At 49.7% G+C, this 16,083-nt stretch overlaps 1 protein-coding gene across 1 annotated transcript in view; it reads left to right on the top strand.

Annotated features, from left to right (window-relative positions):
- The window catches only part of LOC110361658 (uncharacterized), a 169,959-nt gene extending 154,091 nt beyond the window's left edge, over window positions 1–15,868 (top strand). Inside the window, exons 29-34 of the mRNA XM_065068635.1 lie at window positions 576–692; window positions 2,976–3,333; window positions 4,518–4,717; window positions 14,601–14,867; window positions 14,998–15,073; window positions 15,696–15,868. The gene's annotated coding sequence lies outside the window, so the exon portion shown is untranslated. The remainder of the gene's footprint in view (window positions 1–575; window positions 693–2,975; window positions 3,334–4,517; window positions 4,718–14,600; window positions 14,868–14,997; window positions 15,074–15,695) is intronic.
- Window positions 15,869–16,083: the final 215 nt, after the last annotated feature.

Raw genomic sequence — 16,083 nt, 5'->3', positions numbered from 1 at the left:
CTATTATTGCTGTTTTTTGGTGTGGTTTTCTAAATTATAGTAAAGCCAGCGGGGCAGCCCATGCATCACAGCATCGTGTGGAGAAGATGGCCTTGCTCACACCGGCCACCCACTTCTGCTTGCGTGGAGCCCCCTGACCTATGGCATTGCAAGGGGTTAGAAGGGAGCAGAGGGAGGCTGGGCGTGGGAAGGGCAGGCACAGGCAAGTGGGTCAAATTTCCCTTAATTAGACACTGAAATTAACGCTGTCTAAGGCATTAAGGGGGAATTAAAAAAAAAAGGGGGCCAAAAGTCCTTAAATGTGGCAACGCTGAGCTGCGGCCACATTTGGTCCAGTGTTAGGAAGAAAATGATAAAACAAAAGGGGCATATCTTTGTCAGCATCACGACCGTGCTTTTCTTCATCTGGATCCTACGTTCTGCACTGAAAAGACCTGGTGGGCGACTCTGACACCCCCCATCCCACTCCATGGGAGGAACACAATTAATTTCGGGGCTGAGTGGATGGGCACAGGAGCACCCACCCTAACATCCCCTCTGAGCTTGTGGTGAAACTCTCCTTGTTTATTCCAAAGCCAGGGCAGAGCAGCTCTGGACCCGCATCCTTGGGACCCGGGCACCCCCAGGATGCAGCACAAGCGATGCCAGGGAGAGGATGGGAGGCACAGCCCCGCACCAAGCAAAGGACACAGGTAGGCAAGAGCTGCACAGATGATGCCTCTTTTGTCATTTTTTTGAAGTGCTGGTGATCGGGGGGAAATGCATTTGTTTGGAAGATTTGAACAGAAGTGGCAACAGATGCACCGTGTAATAAAAAAGCGAAAGCCACTATTATGCTTTCAGGAAGGGAACAGAGAGGAGAAAAACTGCAGGCATCACACATAAACACACACAGAATTATGGAAAGGCAATATTTAACAGCTCACCAATCCTGTTCTCATTTCCAAGGTATGTTACACCTAGAGCTGAATTAAATATAGAATCTGTTGTTGTTTTTTTTAAGCACAAAACCAAGTACCTACTACCACCAAAAATTAAAATGCTGCCTTTTCCCCGCTCCGTTAGAAGATCTCTCCTATTTTTCATGCTTGCACCAATACATCCCCACTTTTAGGCAGCCTGTGGCTGTTCTTGTTCAGCATCACCAGGCAGCCCCTTCCCCATAGCTGTGCATGGGGTAATCCCCCCCCTAAACTTGTGTTGCATGTCCCACAAGGGAAGCTGGGCAGTGGTTTGTTTTGGAACCTCTCCATAAAGGCTGTGTTTTACCCTTCATACCAGAATGTTTTTGCTAGCACAACCCCAAATCTAGAGAGATACGTGCAGTGTGGCAGGGGGTGGGAAGAAGCAGGGCGTACAGGGGAAAGGGCAGCTGTGGGAGCTTCTTATACCAGCTTCACCTCCAAAGGCTGTAACGAGGTCAAGTCAAAGCCCATCTAGACCAATATCTTTTCTGCAGCTGCTATACACATATTTTCAGGGAAGAATGGAAGCAGGCAAGCTGCTGTGACTGGTCCTAATCTCCTCATCTTCACGGCCCCATGTTGTCACTTGTTTTCTCCTTCAGCAGTTGAGGTTATTGCCCCATGCATGAGGCAGAGGCGCCAGGTCCCTCAGCTACCCCCACGCTTGGCGTTGATGTGCTAAGGCTGCTACGGATCAGATGGACCATGGGTCTCCTACCCTGGCAACTGAAGAAGAAATTGTTGGCCCTGAGGGTGGTGTGACACTGTCCCAGGTTGGCCAGAGAGGTGGTGGATGAACCATCCCTGGAGACATTCCAGGCCAGGCTGGACGGGGCTCTGAGCAACCTGAGCTGGTGAAGATGTCCGTGCTCATGGCAGGGGGGGCACTGGGGGAGCTTTGAACGTCCCTTTCAACCCAAACCATTCAATGATTCTATCAGTATCTGTCAGGTGGCTCTTCTCCTACACCTCCCCTGTGGGACCCTCTTGTTCTGCACTAATATCCCACCAAGTACAATAGGACCCGTGAATAGGCCTTTCAGGCACTGCATTAATACCACAAATGAAAAAAGACTAACCATCCCTAAATGGAACAGCTCTTTCAGGGAGGTATTACCTTTAATCATTTTTAAACTCGTGTAAGGCAACTTGGAATTACCTACAAAGGACTCTCTATAAAGCCAGATTGTATTGCATTTAATACCTATGCTTTTAGCCATCTCTTTCCTTATTTTCTTGTACTGAGATAGATTTCCCTTTACAGGACTTTATTTTTTCTCTTTACAAGTGTCTGTGCTGGCTCAAAAGTGACTCAGCACTTGATCAATACCTCTGGTGGCTGTTGGCACAGCCACTGATGGGAAAAGCCGGCAGAGAATTATTCAGGTGAAAGCCTCCGAGCAGAATCCGCCAGGGGAGGGTGGGTTAGTCTGCTGGTTTACATCTTCACCATTTCAGAGATGGAGGAAAACCAGCGACAGGGAGAAAACAGATTTTGCAGAATGCCAGAAGTATCTAAATACTCAGTTGGAAGGGGGTAGGAGTTCATAGCAACAGAACTCATTACCAGTTCAAAAAATATACGTATAAAAAGGCACATTTCCAATACCATTGCACTTTGCGTGTGTGGACGTAAGAAAGGCCTTACTGGTTGAGCTGAAAAGCGCATCTGTGCTTGCCACAAAAGCTGTCCTGACCTCCAGCTTTGCTCCTCTCTGGGGAACTGATGCGATTCCTCTGCCTAGTAACACCCAACACATTTTCCTCCCTGCCTTCCCTCCAGCCCCTACACAGAGCCCTTCCTCCTGAAGCTGTTAGTGGTACAGAGCAATGGTGGTGAAGTTTGCACACAGGCACAGGGGAAGAAAAAAGAAAGTCAAAAGCTCCTTAAGGAGGTGAATTTTCTTGTTCTTCTCCATCACGCCACCTCAACTTGAAATGAGCAGGAGGGACCCCACTCGCCTTTCCCCCCTTGTCCTTGATCACAGAGTTTATTGCTGATGCTTGCAGGTGTTAACCCCCCTGAAACATCTTCTGCTGCCAAGCGATGCAGGGAACAGACTTGTGGGAGACGAGCTGCTTTCCGCCTGGGACTGAGCCAGGTCACACCAGACCTCTCGATGCTCTGCTCAGTGGATGTTCCGCTGTCCAAATCATCCACAGGGAGTTCTGCTCCAGCAGAACATCCTGACCTTGCAGCAGTGCTTGAGAAAAGACCCCGCAGCCCTCCGCTGTCTGGTGTTGGGCAGCCAAAGGGACGAGCAGCAGCTCCTTAGAATCATAGAATCATTTTGGTTGGAAAAGACCTTGAAGATCATCAAGTCCAACTGTTAACCCAACACCTCTGCTTGAGGAACCAGGCTCTAAGGTAACACTTTCTCTGTGAGTCTTGTTTTCGTTTCCTATAGCTATACACCACTTGTGCCATCCATCTTTCCAGCCACGTGATGTCAAGTCTTCCACAATGGGTGGATTAACAAATTGGTCTGAAAGGGGATTTATTCATTAAAGGGAAACTGTTTTGGTGGGAGAACAGCAACCTGTGTCCCTCACTGGTCTCTGAACGCTTACAGGTGACGTTTGTGACTCAGGTATAAAGACCTGGGGTTGAACCTGAGGCAGCCCCTCGTTAAAGCATTTTGCAGCACATCATTGCGTTGGCCTGTGGAAACACGGCTGTCTCCCCGAGGCTAAACCCAGCGCTGAGATTCCTGCCAACCAGGTGAAACCAGCCACAAGTGACTTCTCTCGTCCTCCTCAGGAGGGAAGATAAATGTCAGAAGTCATCAGCTGTCACGGCTTACACAAGGCACATTTTTCTTTCCCCGGTGCTCAGCTGAAACCCCTTTGCAGGAAGGGCGAGGGCGAGCTGTGAATCCTGCTCGACTTCTCCCGTCCCTTGGGTGGGTCTGTCAGCACTGATAGCAAAATGCGTGCGTAAAACTGGGGGGAAACAAGGCATGCGGCCACCTGAGCGCTGCAAAGGCAGCCGGGGCAGGCGGAGAGGTGGGTGTCTGGATGGGTAAGCATCTGTGCAATGCCCAGTCCTGCAGAGATCGAACGCAAACCTGCAGCACCCACACTGCTGAATGCAAGTGGCCACGGACCACGTGGGTCAGGAGCAGCTAGAGGGGCTGAAAGACCTCCATCCCTTCCCAGGAGCTGCCTGCTCGCACTTGGCATGGCTACCTGAGCTGAGCGTGCCCATCTTCCACAGGTCCCCTTCCTCAGCTGAAGCTGCACCTTAACTGCCCATCAGGTGGGGCACCCGTCCTCCTAGCACCCCCCCACCCCAAGCCAAAGGGCACGGGCCATGTTCTCCTCCAAGATTTGTAGGTCCATGCATGGGAAATGGTGGAATCACCATCCCTGGGGGTGTTTAAAAGATGTATAGATGAGGTTCTTAGGGACATGGTTTGGTGTCAGTGTTAGGTTAATGGTTGGACTTGGTGATCTTCAGGGTCTGTTCCAGGCAAAATGACTGTATGAATGAGCTCAGGGAAAACGTTTTCAGTAGTGAGAGGCCTGTTTTCTTCCTTTTGCTGTCCTCAGGAAAGCCACAGACCCCAGCAGAACCTCCGTATTCTGGGCACGGAGACACCAGCTCTGCTTTCCTCAAAGCAGAAGTCATCCCAGCAGCTGGCTGGCAAGGTGGCCGTAAGAAAGCAGCGGTCTGGAAAGTGTTAGAGCAAGAGGAGAAATGCTGGGAAGCCCAGCACCTCGCCCAGCTTCCAGGTCGTTTAAGTTTAATGGTGAGTAACAATTCCTGTAAAACCAGTTAATTTCCCATCACTGTCATTTCACACTGTAAAGGCCAGGAAAACATTTTCAGCGCAGCAGGCAGGGATGGGGATGTTCATCCCAAGAGGCAGGTGCATTTACTGTGAGCCAAATTCTGATTTGAGTGATTCCCCTCCTGCCTCAAGGATGGGGGATGAAATTATGGGTCTCCTCTTCCGCGAAACCTTTGTTACTACTGTTTGGTCTCACTCGTCCGGGCACGAGGGGTTGATTCTCATCATCAGCCCACTTTCCTTGGGGATACCTGGAGACAAACACAAGTACTGCTTGTTTAACAGTCTGCAGTGAGGTCGTACCCATGATCTCATCTAGTTCCTCCTGGAGCTCGTGCAACCTCTTAGCATCCGCAGCATCCCGAAGGAAGTGGCCTTGCATGAATCATCACTTATCCTTCCACCTCTTCTGCCACCACCCCAAGCTGTGAGCTCGGTTGAGAACCACCGTGATATTTCTGTCCTCGATTAACCCCAGGGAGAAAAGGACAAATCTTGCACAATCCAGGATGACTTTGGGTTGTGCAGAGAAGAGTCAGCCTCCAAACTTTGCTGGGTGGTGAGCAGACCCCAGCAAATAATTCTATGCAAATAGCTTGCTAAGTGAATCGAGTTTCTCTGGCCTCTGGCAAACTGCCCGTGAACCCACCGCGACCCGCTGTGTCCTCAGGTAAACCAGTTATTGGAAATCATTTGCCACTTCCAAATTTGTTCTTGGGCTTATGGTGCTGGATAAGTGAGCTGTGAGGACTGGCAGCGGCTGGGCACGTAAATCACGGGACTTCTTCTTGTTTCCCCTTCTGAAATGTGAGATGACAGAAGTCAGTGGGGCGGGATGTGTCCTGGAGAGAGACGGCGGACACGCAGGATTAACAAATCTCGGAGCATTTCAAACCTTTGCCTCCCCGAGTAATTAAGCCTTGTATAACACATCACTCCAAGGGAAAATGGACCCTGGCAGAGAACGTAGTTCAGATTTAATCTTGCTGGATTGAGTTCACACATAAATAATTACCTGTGAACTTGCTGCTTCAATCTGCCCCACTGACCGGCCTGGGAAACTCTCCTTAGCTGGATGTTTTGCATAAGAAGAACCAGAGGAGAGGTGCCAAGGAGAGGAATGATCTTTTCTTTACCGTGAACACATCAGGCAGCATTTGCAACGTTTGCCCAGAGGATATTCGTTCCTGGTATCACTATTTTTGTGGTGGCTCTTTGCAATGTTTAATTTAAAGTGCTAGCATCAGGAATCATGGGAACGTGTGAGAAACCCCGTTTTTCTTTTAAAATAGAAGTAGTTTCCTTCCCAGTGTTACAGAAAGAACTTGGGAAAAGGTCATCCTTAAAGACATGTAAAACACCCCTCCGCTTCTTGCCTCATCTCATACTTTTCCATTCCATTTCTCAATTTGGAGAAGAAACCCTCTCCTTTGGAGTGCACCAGATGGTTGCAGATCACCAAAATGGAAAAGCCGATATCATCCAACCTTTTTGCAGCAGACGCCCCGATTTTCCAGGGTGCTCAACAGCGGATACACCAGCCACCACCTCACTTACAGCCTTTCGAGAGCTTTCCTGATGAAGCTGGGCTTGTGTTTCCCCTTGTGAGATGTGCAAACTGGAGATGATGTCTCCATCCATCACCTCCCAGTGTATAAATGAAATATTCCCCTCGGTGCCCGTGCAAAGAGAACTGCTGCCAGCCCTTGCCTGGGGTCCCTTGTCCGGGCATTATTTGCCTGTGTTGGTGACACAGCCCACTTCTTTAGGCCGTCTGACAATGTCACCTTTTAGGGACCTTCGCTGTGGCCACGAGCTTGACTTCCTGGCTTTTGGCCTCTTTCTGTCTGGGTAGTGCTGAGAAACACGTGGCCTTTGGTTGGGTACATGGAGGAGGTCATCTCCGTGTCCCTCCATGATCCATCTCCAGCGCAGAAGATGGGACCTCTTGACCAAGGGCATTTTATTGTTTAACACGTTTTCTCCTATCTTAACATTTTGAAGCAACATCTTATTGCTTGACGAGTCTCCTCCTCCCGTCCCTATGCCTGTCCCAAGGCTCTTCCATCTTCTGTTGTGGCACCTTGCCTTTATTACACCCTCTGCATCCCTCCCCTCCCTTCCCACCCCCTTGTGTCAGGCAGCCGGGGGTGAATCCCGTCCCTCATGGCAAACCCCTTGCCTTTAGCAAGCAGAGGGCCCGCAGTTATTTACTGGGGAAAGGATAAGCTACAGCGTTTATATAAAACATATTAATAATTTCACCCTTTCCCTCCACGTTTACCAAATTGATTTTTGAACTGCTAGCAGCCGTATTGCAATAAATATAGTTGAAATCCATTGCACGTAATGGTTTATAAATTGTGAGTCATAATTCAGCGGGAGCCTTGGGTTTGGTTTGCTGGCTTCTGTCGGTGCATGCGTGCGCCCCTGTGTTTTCCTTCCTCCAGCCCTTAAGGCTGCACAACTCTCCAGCGGAGTAATAAATTGGGAAGAACAGAAGCTCTGCTAACTAAATTTCACTTGTCACTCGGAAGATTTCACGCTGTGCCTTAAGTTCTTGCAAATAGCGCAAGGTAAAAATCAAGATAAAACCACCGTGCCCCTCTTCAGCGCTCTGGTCTGTCTTATCGGTGTGTCCGGATGGGAGGAGAGCTCCTGGTTCCCATTCCCTGCAATGACGTCTGTTTGTCCCCACCATGAATATGTCACGGGTGGGAGCATCTTTGCCCTGGCTAATCCCCCAAAAGTTTGTCCGAGGCAAAGAAGAGATGCTTGGAAGGAAGGAGCATCAAGAGTGGGGCAATATTCCCACGAGGGACAATGCTGACCGCTGCCTCCACCAAAACGCCCTTTGCAGAACCATGCAGGGGACACCATCCCCAAAAACATGGTGGCAAAAGCACAGAGGTTTTGTGTGGGGGGTGAGATCTCCCTGGGGTGCAGAGACTGAGCTGGAGCTCAGTGCAGTGGCCAGGCAGGAAAATCCATATCTGCCGCAGATTTATTATCTGTCGGGCAAAATGTAGCACAGATATTTTTAAAACCTGGGGCCATTAAGCCTCTCCAAATGGGCCGGCTCACCTGCTATTTTAACAACACGTTGTGACACCATCTTATTTTATAAGCATTCCTCTTGGGCTTATTAACTGGAAGCTGTCGCATCTCATTTTGAGGGAGGAAAATGCCACCAAGATGACCACTCCGGTCGCACTGAAACTGCTTAATGAGTTTTTATGGGGCGCAGGAAACTTAAGCGCTAGTCTGAGACTTTGGAGAGGGATAAAACTGGATCACTTATGAATAGCGGTGTTTAGATCGCTCTTTGTTTTCCCACTCTTGTCTCAGTGCAGCGTGTGTTTACTGTGGGATGGGTGCACAAGAGCCCATGGACTTCATCCGGGTCCCGGTGATGAAGAGGGTGGGAATATTTAAAGCACCACCCTGGCAACATGAAGCATCTGCAACAGCAGCAAGTACCTGGGTGCAGACCTGGTTTTTGTGCCAAAAAAAGCTTTTACTGAAAAAATACCCTTTCCCCCGCCACTTTGGGTGCTGCTGCTGGCCAGCGTGTGTCCTTGGTGAGGGGAGAGGCAGCACCAAGAGAAATGGGGGTGAGGTCGTGGGAAAGGGAAAACAAACTATGTCTTACGATTGCGAATGGGCTGCCAGCGTGGAAGAAGAGCGGAAAAGGGGGTTCATAGCTTCCCAGCCCTTTGCTGGTGACGGGGGGTTTGGGGCAGCCCCGGGGATGGGGAGGGATGCTCAGCTTTGTGGTCTGGGTCTTTTTACCCAAATGAGTTTATTTTTTGGGGTTAAAATAAAATATAAAAGCTTTGGGGGAAAACACTGTGGGTTTACTCGTCTTGCCATGTGCTTCTGGGAAGCTGGTGAGTTTGGGGGGATGCTTGCAGCGTGGCATGATGGCAAGGGAGCCACACGGCGAGCTTAGTGGCCACCCCCCACAAGCCCTGCTCTCCCCACACTAAGTAAGCCTGGGGGGGGCTTGGCTGTGCCATGGCCTCGCTGTACCCCCATGCCAAGGCAGGGGTGTCACGGCGGGGTCTCAGAACTCGCTTTCCAGCCTGTCACCCCTTCCCCGGAGCTCAGCTTTGCAGCCAAGCACTAGCACCCGCGGCTGGAGGAGCGAGCCAAGTGGAGTCATGACACATCCCAGGGAAACAAGGCAGAAATGGCTGCGAGCAGTGGGATTTGGAGGCGAGGAAATGACAGCGGTTAACCCTCAGTGAGACTCGCTGCCCTCGGAGATGGTGCATGGGCTGGACCTGCTGCAGCAAGGCAGGTGCATTTCTTCTCCCACTGTACCTTAGGGATAACTGTGTCCACCTGTGGAGGTTTTACCCACATCAGGGCTGTAATCCCTTCACCTGTGCCCTAGCCTTGCTGTCGGCTTTAAAAGGGGCTTGTAGGTGGTGTTGGCAGCTCCAGGGTCTGGTGGGTAGGAGGAGTTGGATGCTCAGGAGCTGCGTTGCCTGGATGCTGTGGGATGCACAGGTAGGAGATATGGTGGCTATAGCATGGCAATGAGTGTTGAATGCCTGTTGCAGAGGGATTTTTCCTATTTATTTCTTTTATATTTTATATATAGCCCTTAATAATATTTTACTGAGGACTGTACTTTGCTACCAGTGCTGCATCTTCTGGTTTTCACTGTTAGGAATGCAAAAGGAAACCTTGGTCCCTGTTGCTGGCAGAACATCATCCAAACTGCATGTGCTCTGCCTTGCTCCTTTTTTTTTTTTAATGTTACAATCACAACAGACCTTTGCTTGGAAATAAACCTGAAAAATTAGCCAAGAAGAATACACACAACTGTCCAGGAGAGATAATCATTTGTTAAAACATGCCTGCTGCTCTAATTAGAAAGGAAATGAAATTGGGTTTGAAGTGGAATTAGCTGAAGGCTCCCTTATCCTGTCCATCTATCATGCTCTCCCAGCCCTTCTGGACAAATGTGATGGAAAGGCAAAAGAAAGCGGATTGTCTGTGAAGCCCCCGTCCCCTGGAGATCCCTCCAGACACCCCGGCCCTGCTGTTCAGCCACGATGTGCCTTTGGCTTCGGTATCCCCAGTTATGTGTGTTCTTGCAGAGCTCGTGTTTTACCGCTGCCTTGTTCTGATTTTTGGCATCCAGGGAATGGGCAGAAGCAGATTGCCTGTGTCTAATAGGTGGTTTAAGCTGTTAGAAGTTTTCTGTTTATGAAATCTTAGTTGGTACCATAGATACCTTCCACTTCTTCAGGTGAAGGATTAAAAGCCTGTGTCACCGATGCTAACATAACGGCAACTGCACTAATAGACTTCGCCTCTCCTTGGAAAGGAGGAGCAATATGGCCCTTAAATCTGTCCATTTGGGAGGAAAGTGTGGAAATGAGTAGACTGTGTTATGTGGTCAACAAGCTTTTGTTGCCTGTGATCCTTCCCCTCGGTCTTTGACAGAAAGCTCCTCTCCTTTTGCACGCTTGTCACCCCTCTCTGGTGTTTGGGGAACGACTCGGGGTTCCCCAGGTGGCTGAGGGTTCCCAGGAAGCTACCAGCTCTTAAAAGTGGGTGAAATTAAAGATTGGCAACGATAAAAAGAAACGGAAAGGTATTGACGTGACCCTAGTGGCATCTGTGGGTCCACTTCTCGCAGGGCCTTGTCACTCTGCCTCTTACGGTCAAACACCTTCTCTCTGCTTTCACTTGAAACGTGGCTTTGCAGATTTGGAGGAGGGAAAACAAGGTGTAAGCGCTGCGTCAGGAATTTGCCTGCGAGTCCGGAAAACACAGCTCTAAAAGTGGCTGGAGGTGGCGATGGGGAACTCCAGGGCCAGCGAGGATCTCCAGCAGCACCAGGTTTGCAGGCACTGGCGGGACAAGCCTGTTGATCAGAAGAACTTGCCCCATGGCAAGACTTTGCCAACGCGAATGTCATGTTGAAATTAGAACCATAAATCCCAACAGGGAAGGCCTTATCTAAATACCAGCTTCCAGAGCAGCAGCTATGCCAGTTTTTATTCCTGTTGGCTGGTTTGAATGTATTTGTTGGCAGAAGTCAATGTTTGGAGATATTTGCCGATTTCCGTGTTTTTAGGCAAGGTCCTTTGCAGCCATCTCATGCCGTGAAGGCTTCAGCATTACCTCCAAGCCTCAATGCCAGCAGCAGGACCCTTCCAACCAGACCTCCCAAAGAGGTCCTGGTTGGGCACTGGAGAGATGCTTCACCAGGGGGCTGTGCTCATCTTAAAAACTTGGCTGCTGCTCTTCTCCCCATTGCCCTCCCATCTTCTCCTTCTGTGAAGCTTTGCATTTTAGTACCTGTGCAACTGCAGGAGTTAGCAAGGTTGGAGAAGTCGTGCTGGGGTTGGCAAGAGGTCCACGCACGGAGCCATCAAGGTTGGAGTGGGATGGTGTGATGGGGCACTGCACCCTGAGGCAGGGAGTTCCTGCAGTAAATCATCCCACTCCACTCAAAAAAAGGCAAAATTTCCCTTTTAAATTGAAATCAGGCTCCCCCTCCTGCGTGTCTTCATGGTCTGAGAAAGGGGAAATACCTTTCCAGGACCATTAGTTATGTCCGTGCTCTATTATGGCCCTTTTATCCAGCTGCTTTTTGAAACTGCCAGTCCCTGGCCCATCAATCTCTCCTTGTCTCTGCTGGTTTCTATTACTCATCTCAGAGCCTCTTGCCTTTCTGCTGTGTCTTTTTTAGATAGATTAAAAATGCAGCCATATATTAGACGCCCTCTGAGGAGTGAGGGGAATTTGATGACTGGGCTCTTTGGAAGCTCAGGTCTAAGGAGCTGCTCTACGCTCAGGTTCATCTTGATGCACTTTTAGACATGGACTGAGGCATTTTTAAGACTGCACATCTACAGTATAAGTGAGATTTTCAGCTGGGACGTGTGCCCAGGAAGGAAGCTGCTTGTGGCTGTTCCCTTGGATTGAATTCCTATGGATCCCAGCCTGGCCGCCATGGTTTGCTCCACAGAGATCCACACTGGTAAACGAGCAAATTGTGAGTGGATGCCGCATCCTCTGTCATTTGTACGGCCACGTGACTGTTTGGGGAATGAAACACAATCGATGTAATCAGACCAGAAGGCTCCAATTTCATCTCTGCAAACACTGAAGAGTCAAGATTTTCTCTTGTTATCTTTTTCTTTTTTTCCTCCAGAGCCCCATCCCATTGTGCTCAGACAAAATTTTCAGGTAATTTCGTACCTTTGCACTTTGTGTTTCCTTTCTTTAGATGAAACTCCCTCCTCGTCCAGAGATGTGCCATCTAAATGTAACTGAAAACCTGTTCCCCTGGTTGAAGGATTGGCAAAAATGACCAAGTGGGGTTCATCCGTCGCCTGGTTCACCTGGCTCTCCTGGGCACCTCTGCTGAGAGGAGCATTTCTGATGATTTCTGTATTTGCTTCCGTTCATGACTGCGTCATGGCACTGCTTGCTTTGATTCAGGACCCAGAAACCTCTTGTCCCTGGCTAGGGGCATGTATTGGGACCATGCTCTTGGCTCTGCAGGGTTTCTGAAGGCATCTGATTTGGGTCAAGCCCAAGATGTTGTCAAGCATTGGAGCAGGCTGTGCAGGGAAGTGGTTGGATCACCACCCCATGGAGAGGTTTAAAAGATGTGTACATAGGTTCTCAGGGACATGGTTTAGAGGTGGGCTTGGCAGTGTTGGGTTGATTGTTGGACTCGATGATCTTAAAGGTCTTTTCCAAGCAAAATGATTCTGTGACACGGCGTGTCCCAAAGAAACCTCATTCACCAGGAGGCTTGTCTGTCCTCTCCAACCTGTAGAGCTGGAGAAAAGTCCATTGTGCAGCAGCTGTGAGATGGTTGATCTGCATAATTTTGTGTTTTACTTGTTTCTGGGTGGTTTTAATCTGTTGCAATTAGTGAGCAAGCCTTGTTTTCTTTATGATCGTTTGTAGTGCTGATTGTTTGCCATACTTCTTTGGGCCTGAGCCAGAGGGAGCAGCAATCTGGAAAGCAGCTGGTACCTGGAGCCGCTCAGAGCGCTGGGCCCATGCACAGATTACTTTATGCTGACTTATTTTGATGCAGAGCCATGAAGAGGTGAAGGTTTGATCTTTATGAGCCACAGAGTATCACTCCCTTTAAAAAACAAACAAACACAACCCCAACAAACCAAAAAAAACCCGACAATAATTGTGAACGAGAAAAAGCTTCTACGCATTGACTCAGTTCACTTTAGGTCCAGTCTACACTGTATATACTCAGATTCTCTCTTGCAAACTGTCAGTGGGCGCCATGAGGACCCAGCAGATCGACACCCAGGTTGTCCTTCCCCGTGTCCCTGTGCCTGGGCTATGAGGCATGAGATGTCCCCAGGGTGTAACTCCAGTGCAGAAGTGGGGCTGGGGAGGTACAGCAGCTTTTGGGTGCCCCCATCACCCTTGGGCTGCACCAGTCTCCCAGGGATTTGGGGTGTCTGTTTGGGAGCAGGTTCTCTGCTGTGCACAACATGGCACAGGGTCAGCCTGGGATTGCAGGTGCTGCTGGGTGAGCAGGAATAATAATTCGTGTCTCTATTGCTGGGTCACACTTGAAATTAATGAATGGCTTTGAAAAAAATGGGCAACTTTCCTTTTATTAATATAGTTGATTTGACCGCAGGTGTCTGGGCACAATTAGATCGTGCTTCTGAGCTCTCTTGCAACCTAGAAAATACAAGATTTTGGTTTTGTAATGAGAATGGGGATGCTCTGCTGGTCACACGACTCCTGATCAGGGTCTGTAGGGGAAGAAGAAAGCACATGTAGTAAGCAAACTGTGATAAAATCACGATCTGGCGTGACATGCAGCTGTCCTTCAGTAAGAGATAGAAAAGCTCACGTCGGGACTCACAGGACTGTAATGAAGTCATTGCAAAGCGTTCCCTGCTGGATGGCTCCCCAGGTCGAGCTCTTAACAGGTCCTAATGGGCCAAAAAATGGGAGGCTGAAGCAAAGCCCTGATTGCGAGGCAGCCCGGGGTAAGCGGTTCGGGGCCCAGCATTTTGTTACAGATGGATGAGAGCAGTGGCGTTTCTTCGAGACCTCACCGGAGATGGATATTTGGCAGGTAGCTTGTCAGGAAGGATTACTTCGTGGGCAGAGATGCCGGAGGAGAGGAATATTAAGGAGAGTTTTGCTTTTCTGGAGGGCTTTGAAGGCTGTATACATGTGGCAGTAAAAAGGAAGAAAAAGCCCTAAAAGGCTGCTGCGGCTTGAGCATCTCTGCTGTGGAGCACAGCCTCCTTGGCATGGATCCCCTCCTGCAGCCCATCGGGAACCCCAAGCCATCGTTTCCTCTCCAGCATCACCCACCTCACCGTTCTCCTGCGTTTAGAGTGTTGGTTTGGGGGGATTTGGCTGCTAGGCTGGCTCTCCATCCTGCTCCACCAGGGTCCGAGCACCCCGGGGCTCTGTGCGTAGATGCTGGCGACCACGAAACAAGGACGGGGGTGGGAAAAAGAAACCACATGCACAGGAGGGGAAAATAATCAAGCCGAGGGGAAGGGAAAAAAACAACTTGTCCTCTTATAACATAAAAGCCCTCCTCCCCTCCAAAGAAATAAAAGCTGGAGTGAAATGAAGGTAAATGCCAGAGGTTTAAGTACCAGGCTGCTGAGTGTGTTTTAAAGGTTACCTTTCAGGGGGTTGAAGAGAGAGCAAGCGACAGAAAGGGAAGGAGCTGGAGCACTTCCCATTGCGAGGGCCACTCCAGCTCTTAATGGATTTTATATCCCTGTCTGCTTTTCATGACATTATTAAAATTGTTTGTTTTTTTGGGTTTTGTTTTTTTTTCCCTTTCTTTGTCTAGGGGAAGGGGTTGGGGGGACAGGAGGACAAAATCCGTTTCCATGGCAACATCCAGCTACATGGTGCACATCTGCATTGCTGATTTGGAGCAAAAATGAAGTTTTGGGGTAGTTCATAAAGAGGAAAGAAGCCGTGCGTGGGAGTGTGTGCGCACAGACACGTATGCACACGCCAGGACAAGTGTCGCAGGGTTTAATTACAGGCGTGGGAAGGTGACATTTCCAGTGCTTACCTGACCAAGATAAAGAAATGAGGAGCCCGAAGCAAGGTAAACACCTGTGTATGCCATATCACAGACCTCCCCTGCCTTACGTCTAGTAAATATCACCCCATTTGCTATTCAAAATGCACACCAAAATTTATCTCCGGCTGAGGGTGTATGGCTTTACCTTTGGTAGGTTGTGTATGTGCCAGCCAGACCTGTGAAATGCGGGCCATGAGCTTCTCAAAGCAGCGACAAATTGCTCCTGGCTGGTGAGTACCATTTTTCTGCACCCCGGAAAGTTCTCCATCATCTGCTCCTGTGCGAAGTCACCCCGATGGGTAAAACCTGGGGTACCAAAGCCAGAGGAGCTGGTTGCGCAGGACATCTGCCAGCACCCTTGCTGCTCCATTTGTAGCCCTTGGCATCAGCCCCTCTTTGCCTTCCCAGCTGGATGGGTGGCAGAAGAGCCTCTGAAATGCAGTTTGGCAGCAGGAGAGCGTGGCAGCTCCTCCTTGGGGCAGCCAGGGATGCTCTCTGCCTGCTGCCCGGTGCTTGGCCTGGCTTTGCCTCCAGACGGAAGGAGGTCTGGGGAGCAGCATGGCTCGGTGATGCTTGCCAGCCCCCCGGCACGGCTCTGAGCTGTCATACAAGCTGCTCTAAGGTGGCACAGCCCTTTCTTCAGCCCTTGGAAGGGTCACTGCAAAGACAGCAACAGAGAAATCAAAGGTCTGGTCCCTCTGAGGGAAGTAAAAAAGCCTCCATCCCACCCCACATCCAAGCAGGTGGGGAAAACAACACAAGCCAAAGGTGTCGGCTCTGCTTTTGAATCCTGCCTTATCCTTCCTCAGCCCTTCGACTGGGTTTGCTCTCTCTAATTTTCTTTCCCATCAGAAGACAAGCCCAAGCTGTGCACCTGGTGATGTTCAGGCTCCATCGTGGCCGAATGAGCTCCAGATAACTCAGAATGAGCTGCCTGCCCCAAAAGCTCCATCTTCACTGCCCACCCAGCTGTCAGGGAGAATCCTATTTCATCAAAGCTCCTGAGTCTGGCTTTATCTGCTTGAGTAAGCTCTTTGCTCCTTACCTCTTAAATACCTCATCCTCATGACATGCCTGTGGAAATAAAAAAGCGCTTTTTTAGGTTTCTGCATGGGCTAAACAAGTCATGCTGGGGCTAAACTTAGATGGGAACCAGGTTTTCTGCTGGTTACCTCCCTTTTTCCCCTGTGGAACTGAGAGATGTCCAGGGCTGCTTGCTGGTAGCATCACCTGGTGCTCA

This window comes from Columba livia, chromosome 6 (genome assembly GCF_036013475.1).
Source record: "Columba livia isolate bColLiv1 breed racing homer chromosome 6, bColLiv1.pat.W.v2, whole genome shotgun sequence".
NCBI classification, from domain to species: domain Eukaryota; kingdom Metazoa; phylum Chordata; class Aves; order Columbiformes; family Columbidae; genus Columba; species Columba livia.
Note: the sequence above shows the minus strand (reverse complement) of the source record. Positions and strands in the feature narration are given on the sequence as shown.